This window comes from Ailuropoda melanoleuca, chromosome X (assembly GCF_002007445.2).
Source record: "Ailuropoda melanoleuca isolate Jingjing chromosome X, ASM200744v2, whole genome shotgun sequence".
Taxonomy (NCBI): domain Eukaryota; kingdom Metazoa; phylum Chordata; class Mammalia; order Carnivora; family Ursidae; genus Ailuropoda; species Ailuropoda melanoleuca.
Genome location: NC_048238.1, coordinates 30,460,255 through 30,471,426, shown reverse-complemented (window position 1 = coordinate 30,471,426; position 11,172 = coordinate 30,460,255).

Genomic DNA, 11,172 nt, shown 5'->3' with positions numbered 1-11,172 from the left:
TCTTCTTTGCCGATTTGGATACCTTTGATCCCTTTTTGTCTTCTGATTGCTGTTGCAAGGACTTCTAGTACTATGTTGAATAATAGTGGCGAGAGTGGGCATCCTTGTCGTGTTCCTGATCTTAAGGGAAAGGCTTCCAGCTTTTCCCCATTGAGAATAATGCTTGCAGTAGGCTTTTCATAGATGGCTTTTATGAGATTGAGAAATGTACCCTCTATTCCTACACTCTGAAGGGTTTTAATCAGGAAAGGATGCTGTATTTTGTCAAATGCTTTTTCTGCATCAATTGAGAGGATCATATGGTTCTTGAGTCTTTTCTTGTTGATATGATGTATCACATTGATTGATTTGCGAGTGTTGAACCATGCTTGCATCCCAGGTATGAATCCCACTTGGTCATGATGGATAATCCTTTTAATGTACTGTTGGATTCTATTAGCAAGGATCTTGTTGAGGATTTTGGCATCCATATTCATTAGAGAAATCGGTCTGTAATTCTCCTTTTTGAGGGGGTCTTTGCCTGGTTTGGGGATCAAGGTAATATTAGCCTCATAGAATGAGTTTGGTAGCTTTCCTTCTGTTTCTATTTTTTGAAATAGCTTTAGGAGAATAGGTATTATTTCTTCTTTGAATGTTTGGTAGAATTCCCCAGGAAAACCGTCTGGGCCTGGAGTTTTATTATTTGGAAGGTTGTTTATCACTGACTCAATTTCTTCATAGTTAATTGGCCTATTTAAGAAATCTATTTCTTCCTGTTTCAGTCTTGGTAGTTTATAGGTTTCCAGGAAGGCCTCCATCTCTTCCAGATTGTTTAGTTTTTTGGCATATAGCTGTTGATAAAAGTTTCTAATAATCCTTGCAATTTCAATGGTGCTGGTCGTGACCTCTCCCTTTTCAGTCATAATTTTAATAATCTCAGTCCTTTCTCTTTGTTTTTGGACAAGTTTTGCCAGTGGTCTGTCAATTTTATGGATTCTCTCAAAGAACCAGCTTCTAGTCCTGTTGATCTGCTGTACTGTGCTCCTGGTTTCTAATTCATTGATTTCTGCTCTAATCTTGGTCAACTCCTTCCTTGTCAGTGGGTTAGGCCTGTCCCTCTGTTGCTGTTCCAGTTTCTTGAGGTGAGAATATAGAAACTGCATTTTAGATTTTTCTATTCTTTTGAGTGAGGCTTGGATGGCTATGTATTTCCCCCTTAGGACTGCCTTTGCAGTATCCCATAGGTTTTGGACCGTTGTGTATTCATTCTCGTTGGTCTCCATAAATTGTTTAATTTGTTTTTTGATTTCCTGGTTTATCGAGTCATTCTTGAGCAGGATGGTTCTTAGCCTCCAAGTGTTTGAGTTTCTTCCAGGTTTTTCCTTGTGGTTGAGTTCCAATTTCAGAGCGTTGTGGTCTGAGAATATGCAGGGGATAATTTCAATCTTTTGGTATTGGCTGAGACCTGTTTTGTGTCCCAGAGCATGATCTATTCTTGAGAATGTTCCATGGGCATTTGAATAGAATGAGTATTCTTTGGTTCTGGGGTGTAGTGTTCTATATATATCTATGAGGTCCAACTCGTCGAGTATGGCATTCAAAGCCTTTGATTCTTTGCTTAGTTTTTGCCAGGGTGTTCTGTCTATTTCTGATAGTGGGGTGTTGAGGTCCCCTACTATTACTGTGTTCTTATCTATATGTCTCTTTATTTTGGTTAAGAGTTGGCTTGTGTATCTTGCTGCTCCCCTGTTGGGGGCATATATATTAATAATTGTCATATCCACTTGTTGAATACTTCCTTTAAGAATAATATAGTGCCCTTCTGTATCTCTCTCTATGGCCTCTAGTTTAAAATCCAGTCTATCTGATATGAGAATTGCTACTCCAGCTTTCTTTTGAGGTCCATTTGCGTGGAAGATGGTACTCCATCCCCTTACTCTAAGTCTGAATGCATCTTTGGGTTCAAAATGAGTCTCTTGTAGACAGCAAATGGATGGGTCATGTCTTTTTATCCAATCTGCAACCCTGTGGCGTTTTATGGGAGAGTTTAAGCCATTTAGATTGATAGAGATTATTGACAGATATGATTTTAATGATGCCATTTCTCTTTAAAGTCTTTGTATCGGTTGTGACTTGCTGCTCTGTATCACTCTTGGGGCCTTTTTACCTTTATAGAGCCCCCCTTAATATCTCCTGTAGGGCTGGTTTCGTGGTTACGAAATTGGTTAATGATTGGCGATTTTGGAACGTCTTTATTTCTCCATCAATTCTGAATGACAGCTTTGCTGGATAAAGGATCCTTGGCTGCATGTTTTTCTCTGAAAGAGCTTTAAAAATGCCCCCCCAAGCCTTTCTCTCATTCCAGGTCTCTGTAGACAGGTCTGACGTAATCCTGATACCTTTGCCTTGGTACGTGAGAAATTTCTTTGCCCTGGCCGCTTTCAATACTGTATCCTTGGATCTAATATTTGCGAATTGCACTATGACATGCCGTGGCGTAGGTTTGTCCTGGTTGAGCTTGGATGGGGTCCTCTCTGCCTCTTGGACACGAATGCTTGTTTCCCTTGCTAGATTAGGGAAGTTTTCAGCTACAATTTGTTCAAATATCTCTTCTAGACCTCTGTTTTTCTCCACCCCTTCAGGGATGCCGATGATTCTGACATTGGATCGTTTCATAGAGTCAGTAATCTCCCGTAATCTACATTCGTGGGCGTGGATTTTTTTAAGACCAGCTTCTATTTTCGTTTTTTCTTCTACTAACCCATCCTCCAATTCGCTAACGCGTTCCTCTGCCTCGGTGACCCTGGCCGTCAGAGCCTCTAGTTTTGACTGCATTTGGCTCATAGAATTTTTAATTTCTGTCAGATTCGCTCTCATTTCTGCCCTTAGGGATTCTATATTCTCAGCAACGCTTTCTCTGATGCTTTTTTCAAGTTTACTCATCATCTTGACCATTGTTGCTCTGAATTCCATTTCTGATAATTGGGATACATCCATATGTATTAATTCTGTGGCCGAGGCCAATTCTGTGGCAGAGGCCACAGACTCATTATCTTTTCTTTGCTGGGGGGGACTTCTCCTTCTCGTCATTCTGATGAAGAGAGATTGCAGGGTTGTCCAGAGCCCAAGTGTTGACTGGGACCCAGGCCGTGCGCCCTTGTTTTATAGAGATCTTAGGGATGTGGGCTTCTTCCTTAAAGAGTTTATTTATTTATTTGAGAGAGAGAGAGACAGTCAGCAAGAAAGGGAACCCAAGCAGAGGAGTGGGAGAGGAAGAAGCAGGTTCCCGGTGGAGAAGCCCGATGAAGGACTCCTTACGGAGCGTTGTGATCACACCCTAATCCGAAGACAGGTGCTTGGTGACTGCGCCACTCAGGCGCTCCGGGTTGTGGGCTTCTTGATTTTTCAGCCTGCCTTCTGGGGGAGGGGCCTGCCTGCAGGTACTCAGAAAACCCTGTTTGGGTAGAGTCTCTGTGTCCCTTGCGAGGGGGGATGGGGATGGGCACCCTGTGAGCCGGTATTTCCGGGCTTTTGTTCTCTGGCGGCTTTCCCTGGCGGTTTGCTATGCCTCTTCTGAGAGAGCAGCAGCGGCTGAAATTCAGCCTCTGTCTCAGAACAGAGGGATCGCGGATCGTTCTCCACTGATGTTCTGGCCACTTTAACTCTGTTTCTGTTGGTGCTGCTCAACCCTGCAGCATCCCGGGCTGTGCGCCCCACACCCGGCGTCCCAGCCCTCACTTCCAGGGCCGGCACGTCTCTGTCCTTTGTGTTTCCAACCCCGCCCGCCGCCAGCCGCCCCGCGCGGGCTCCCGGAGCTCCCCGTCTCAGTCTGGTGTCTCACGGGTGCTGACCGCGAGTCCGCCTGCTCCCCCGTGCAGGTGGCCCTCCAGCCGCCAGCCGCCCCGCGGACGCTCCCGGAGCTCCCGGTCTCAGCCTCGATCCAGTGAGCACACCGGAGCTCCGGAGCTCCGTGAGATGCTTGGTGGTGCACGCTCCCGGCTCACGGACTCAGTCTGCCGTTTCCAGAGTGCGGGTCCGCGGTCCGCCCGCTCCCCGGTGCAGGTGGCCCGCCAGCCGCCCTGCGCGCGCGCTCCTGGAGCTCGCGTTCTAAGTCTGTTGTCTCGCGGGTGCCGTCCGCGAGTCCGCCTGCTCCCCCGTGCAGGTGGCCCGCCAACCGCCAGCCGTCCCGCGTGCGCTCCCGGAGCTCCCTTCTCAGCCTGCTGTCTCAAGCGTGCGGGTCCGCGGTCTGTCCGCTCCCCCTTGCAGGTGGCTACCGCTTCCCGGCGCCCTGACACGGCGGCTCCCTCCCCCTTCTGTTTAGCTTCCGATATCTGTGCGCGGTTTCACGGCTCCCCGCTTCGTACCTCGATACTCAGCGCTGGAGATGTTCATTTGTAGAGATCCAGATGTATCTTCCTGCGTCTCAGGCTGATTCCGTGGATTCCTGCTGGTCTGGTACCTATCCAGCTCAACTCAGGGGACCGGCTGAAAAAGGTGTCCCCTACTCCTCCGCCATCTAACCTCCCTCCCCTATAATTCCCCTTTTTGCACAGATTCAATTTATATTTTCTGTGTATCTGACCTAATGAAAGCATAATCTTTGGCATATTTATGAGGAACATAAATATTCCTATTTATTTGGACTCTAGTGCACATGGCCCCAGAATACTCTAGAGCTCACACAGGAGGAAAATATTGATACTATGTCTTAGTGTAATTACTTTCTGTATGGCTAAATTATATTTTATTTTCACAAGATCACTGATAGTTTCTCCATCTACATAGGAAAAAATACATATATTCTATAAATATTTAATCTCATATTTAAGCTTATTTTTGAGATAATTACAATTATATTTATCTTCCACAATTTTTTTAAACATATTTTTTCTTAATGCCAAGATACAGGAGCTTTATTTATTTATTTATTTATTTATTTATTTATTTATTTATGAGAGAGAGAGTGGGAGAGAGAGAGAGCACAAGCAGGGGGATCGGCAGGCAGAGGAAGAAGCAGGCTCCCCACTGAGCAAGGAGGCTGATACAGGACTTGATCCCAGGACCCTGGGATCATGACCTGAGTGAAGGCAGATGCCCAACTGACTGAGCCACTCAGGAGTCCCTGAGTCCACAATTAAAGACCTAGTAGTCTGTTTGTTTTATAAATGGACAAGGAATTCAAAAAATGAAAATTTAAAATATTTTATTTAGTGTAAATATACATTAGTAAAGTGTATTTGAACAAGTAGTTTGAGTAAGGAATTGTTTGAATAGAAAAAATATTTAAAGCATAAAAGCATACAGAACACTTGTTATAGTGTCACACTAATTTTTGCAAAATTATAGAGATTGTTACTGCCCCAATGAGCAAATTCATTTGTCCACAGTGACCAGTTGAATTAGTCATATATTCATATTCATGTAGCAGATTCCCTGTGTACTCACCTAGTCTCCTTTAATATAGTCCATCTTTTTTTTTAACTTTTCTTTAAAGATTTTATTTATTTATTTGAAAGAGAGAGTGAGAGAAAGAACATGAGCAGGTGGGGAGGAGCAGAGAGAGAAGCAAACTCTCCACTGAGCAGGGAGCTCGACTCGGGGCATGCTCCCAGGATGCTGGGAGATGCTTAAGGCAGACGCTTAACTGACTGAGCCACCCAGGAGCCCCAATATAGTCCCTATCTTTTAGATATGTTTTGCGTAGTAGTACCTCTTCATATATTATTTAGTAGCGATTTCTGTCATCTTGTATATTTTTTGCCAGTTAGCAGTCATCTTTCTTGGGAGGGAGACGTATGTGTGTATGTGCATTCATATATTTATAGATACTCATATTTTATATTAGTTATTTATGTATAGATACCAGGAAAATGACAAGATAATGCATACCAAGGAAGTTTTACTATTTCATAGTTGACATAGTTTGACATAGTTTATTTTCTGCTATCTCAAGTATGATCATATAAATTAAGAGTCAGAGTACCTGGAGATATTTCTCTCTAGGAATCAGGTAGAGAATAACATAGTTGTCATACCGACTGGTGAATTTTGTTCGAACACTCCTACCTCGGAATTGACAAATTGTGCAGTGTTTTTAAAAAGGAGTTCAGATAATGGTAATAAAGATGTCAAGGTAAGAGAATCACAATCATGAGTATTTTTTCATTACAAACACAGTGTGGTTGAGGTGCAGAGTGCTAATTGTCCACTTTCTTTGCTGTTTTTTCTTTGCTTTACTGAGATATAATTGATATACAACATTTGTGTAAATTTAAGGTGTACAACATGATGGTTTGATATATGTTTAAATTGTGAACTTATCACCATAGTAAGGTTAATTAATTGGCGAGAGCATTTTAAAGCAGGGGTTCTTAATCTTTAGTAGTCTGGTGAAGTCTACGGACCCTCCCCCCGTCAAAAAAGTTCTTAAATACAGATAATGAAAGAGCCAGGGTTAGAAAGGAAACTACTTATATTGCAAAACAGTTCTCAAAATATTAAACAAAGTTTTGGTATGGTAATATGCATACTTCTTGATTGCTTTAACAAGATTTAGTGGTGTTTCAAATAGCCACTTTGATTTTGAAGTACAGTGGGGAAAATTTTTTTGAGATATTCATAACATCCATTTACTTATACATCATTTGAGTAGTGCTCAAAGAGTTCTCAGTTCTTACATTTGCTGTCTTCACTTAGTTGTCATATCCCCAAATGGCAGTAATTAAAATTATGAATAGATTAATAAGACAGAGATTATGATTCTGTCAATAGTAAAAAGAGAAAAATCTGTAATAACTGAAAATTCCACTTCTAGTCTACTTTAATTTCTTCCTTTCTTTTTGCGATTTCCTTTTCATTTTAAGGAATATGATGGAGACCATGTGTTGTAGCCTTAATTTTAGAAACACAGCTTAGATAAAATGCTTCCTTTTTAAAGAAATGGAAGAATTCACATAAATTAGATGTAATGCCCAAACATTTTTTTTATAATCAAGCATAAGGTATACATTACATGTAAATTACAGTTTTTTAGTAGGAAGTCTGGCATCTAATTTTGACAACAAATAATTTAAAATATTTTATCTCATTTTCCAAATGTGCAACTTTTCACTTGTAATAAATAATATGCCACCAGCAAAATGAAAAGCACATTTTGAGCAAGCCATGGATTGCTCTTAAGAGTTTTGTACCTTTGAATATATATTAAGATATTGATTTGGGGCAGTTCATCTTTTCAGGTAAACATTTTGGTAATGAAATGTTTTAACCCTGGTAGTAGTAGAGGGATTTATGTTTGTGTCAGTCATTATTTTTAGATATATCTGATGCCTGCTAGGAAGTCAAGTTTACTGCTATAATGTTTGTGTTTTGTACAATACCAGTAAAAAGAGAAATAAACTTTAAAGTGCTAACATTATGGCAAGGTTATCTCCTTTGCCCTCTTACCTAAAGTGACGATTCTTCTGAGATCTGTAGTGTTCAGCAAGCAGTATTTGTTGTTTAGCTGCAGAAAGATGTTAATAATAATTAGAGGAAGATCTGTTTCAAACAAGTTCAGCTTTAGGATTCAACTATTTTGGTCGAACTTGTCTGAACGTTGAGTTTAGTAAGGACTGAAAGTGCCCACAGGTACAGAAGGACAAAACCATCTTGATTTTAATTTCGGACAGTGAACTTGGGCCCTCATAATCCTTCTGACATTTATCTTAAGATTTCTCAAAAAGTTAACATGATGATCTGGCAAAATCAAATCCCAGTGATGCAATCTTTATTTTTCAATTGAGTTCCAGATGAACTAATTGGGAATGAGCCTAATCCACATGGAAAGGGAAATTTCTGTAGCTCTCTATTATTAAATTCAAGGGTAAAAGAAATCTATGTTTATGCATTATTCAGAAAGCAAGCTGACCACAAAATTGAACATGCAATTCTTTGCAGGAACAAAAATATCTTCCCTAGTGTGATCAGAAAACAGCTATTATAAGTTGCTGTCCAGGCATTTGACAGTATGACAACCCTGGTCACACCCAGAGTCTGGACGTTGAGATAAAGACTGGAGCTTAGGATTCTCACCACAAGTTTCGGAGCTTTGCTTTTATCAGGGCACCTTTTAAAGTAACCACTTGGAGTTAAGCCTGCAAAAAGTTAATGACCTCTGCCTCAACCACCTATTAAGTAATAGGTCCTTGCTCCCCTGCCCTTTGTCTCCTGATGGCTCGTGAACGGGGGGGGGGGGGGGGGGGGGGGGGGGGGGGGGGGGGGGGGGGGGGCTGCTCTGCCCCAAGCTCACTGTGTCCCCACCCCACCCTGGTTTTCAGGGCTTGTCAGTAGTAAATCTCATGACTTTACTTCCTTTGTGTGGGTATATTGAAAGTGCCCCTTCAATCAAAACAATCCTAGGGTTTTCACTTCCCCGAAGTGGGAGCTGGGATGCTGAGGGAGCTACCTGCCAAACCCTTGTGGGTGGCTTGTGCCTCCCCACTAGCAGGTCATAATCTACATAATTTTAACTTAAACCAGCTACATCCTCCAACAAACCTAGTTTGCTTCAAGCACATCTGGTTTTTTTTTACTTTGATCCCAGTTTTATCAGCTCTCTGATCTAATTATTTCAGTGATAAAAATCATATAAATGAAATATAACTGAAGGAGTTATGAGAGGGTAAAGAACAGTTGATCCTGAACAATGCAGGGGATAGGAGCACTAACCCCTTTCACAATAGACAATCTGCATAGAACTTTTGATGGCCCACAATCTTAACTACTGATAGCTTACTTTTGATCAGAAGCCTTATCAAAAACATACACAGGTGACTAACACATATTCTGTGTGTTATATGTATTATATACTGTATTCTTACAATAAAGTAAGATAGGGAAAAGAAAATGTTATTAAGAAAGTCGTAAGAGACTGGGGAGCCTGGGTGTCTGACTCTTGATTTCAGTTCAGGTCATGAGATTGAGCCCCACGTGGGGCTCCTTGATGAATGTAGAGTCTGCTTAAGTTTCTCTCTCCCGGAGGCACCTGGGTGGCTCGGTTGAGCGTCTGCCTTCAGCTCAGGTCATGATTCCAAGGTCCTGGGATCGAGCCCCATGCCAGGTTCCCTGCTCAGTGGGGAGCCCGCTTCTCCCTCAGCCTGCTGCTCCCTCTGCTTGTGTTCTCTCTTCATCAAATAATAAATAAAATCTTTAAAAAAAAAGTTTCTCTCTCCCTCTGCCCCTCCCCCCACACTTTCTCTCTTAAAATCTTTTTTTAAAAAAGATTATTCATTTATTTTAGAGAGAGAGCACGAGCGGGGGGGGGCAGAGGAGGGAGAGAGAAAGAATCTCAAGCTGAGTCTGTGCTGAGGGTGGAGCCTGATGCAGGGCTCAATCCCAGTATCCTGAGATCATGACCTCAGTGTAATTCAAGAGTCTGATGTTCAACCAACCGAGCCATCTAGGCCCCCCTAAGTAAATCTTTAAAAAAAAAAAAAACAAAAGAAAGAAAATCATAAGAGAAAATATGCTTATAATACTGTACCATCTTTGTCTTAAAAAATCCATGTGTAAGTGGACTCACACTGTTCAAACCCATGTTGTTCAAGGGTCAACTGTAGTTTTAATATGTAATAACAACTTACTTAACTAAATATTCATTATTAACAAGTCAAGAAATTCCTGAGGTAATATAAATAGCCCCTCCCAACTTAATCCAATCCCACTTAGATGATGTTCTACCATAATCAATTAGGCATATGATCTTCCATGCTTCTATGCATACTTGGGGACAATTTTTAAATAGAAAACCAATGAGTCATCTTACATTTTTCTTTTTTTTTAAGTACATCCATGCCCAGTGTGGAGCCCAATGTGGAACTTGAACTTACTCTGAGATCATGAGCTGAGCTGAGTTCAAGAGTCAGATGCTTAATCAACTGAGCCACCCAGGTGCCCCAACTCATCTTACTTATTAATGAAGACTATACTTGTTGTTTTAACATTGACCAAATGATAATGACAAGACAGGCTTTTACTTTTTCACATGAAAGCCTGGACTTGTAGGTCCAAGGAGTATGATGCCTGTGTCCCTTAGATCATCCAGGGACCCAGGTCCTTTTCTCTTGTTGCTTTACCATCCCCTGTGTTGTCTTCATCTGCCCATCAATTGTGCAGTCCCATCTGCAGTGGAGAGCAAGCGGGTTCCCCTTAAAGCCATGACCTGAAGATGCATGCATCATTTCTACTTGGATCTCTTTGGTCAGAACTCAGTCATATGGACACGTCTAGCTGCAGTTGAGGCTGGGAAATGTCTCTCGACAGATCAAGATAAAATTGGGGGGCCTTCTATTACTAACAAAGGAGAATGAAAGAAAGAAATATTGGGAATCTATTTGTAGTCTCTGCTATATTATATTTACTTTGGATTTATAAAATCTATTCATCTATTCATATATTCATCCAAAAGTACTTACTGAGCACCACTTACACATGAAATACTTTTCTGGGGGCACCTGGGTGGCTCAGTTGGTTAAGTGGCTGCCTTTGGCTTGGTTAAGTGTCTGCCTTCAGCTCAGGTCATGATCCCAGGGTCCTGGATTGAGCCCCACATCAGGCTCCCTGCTCAGTGGGGAGTCTGCTTCTCCCTCCCACCTCTGTACTCTCCCTCTCCCTCTCAAAAAGATTAAAAAAATCTAGAAAGAAAGAAAGAAAGAAAGAAAGAAAGAAAGAAAGAAAGAAAGAAAAAGAAAGAAAGACTTTTCTGTCTCTGGTAACACCATGGTGTGGGAAGCTCTTGCCCTCACATACACCTTCTCTCTCGTAAGGCAAAGTGTGCTGTCTCCAGATCTTAGGATAGAGCCCTAGGCAGTATATCAAATCCCCTACTGAAACTAGAAATCATTTTTGAGCTCTACTGTAATGGACTAGGACTAATAATCCTAGTTCCCTTGTAACTAAAATGTTTCCCAGGACACAGAACTTCCAATGGGTGTTGTTTCTTATAAAGTAGCCTTGACAATATACATGGAAGAGAACGGAACTATTAAACATTTCTTGCCATAATCAGCCCCCCTTTTTGCCCGGTCAATGCTTTTGGGGAAATGTTTTTCTTCTGCAATCCGCTGTGTGCTGCTTTACCTCTCTCTCTTTCTTGCTTTCTCTTTCTCTCTTTCTCCTCTCTCCCTGATCAGGCTTCCCTCCCCTCAGCAGCAC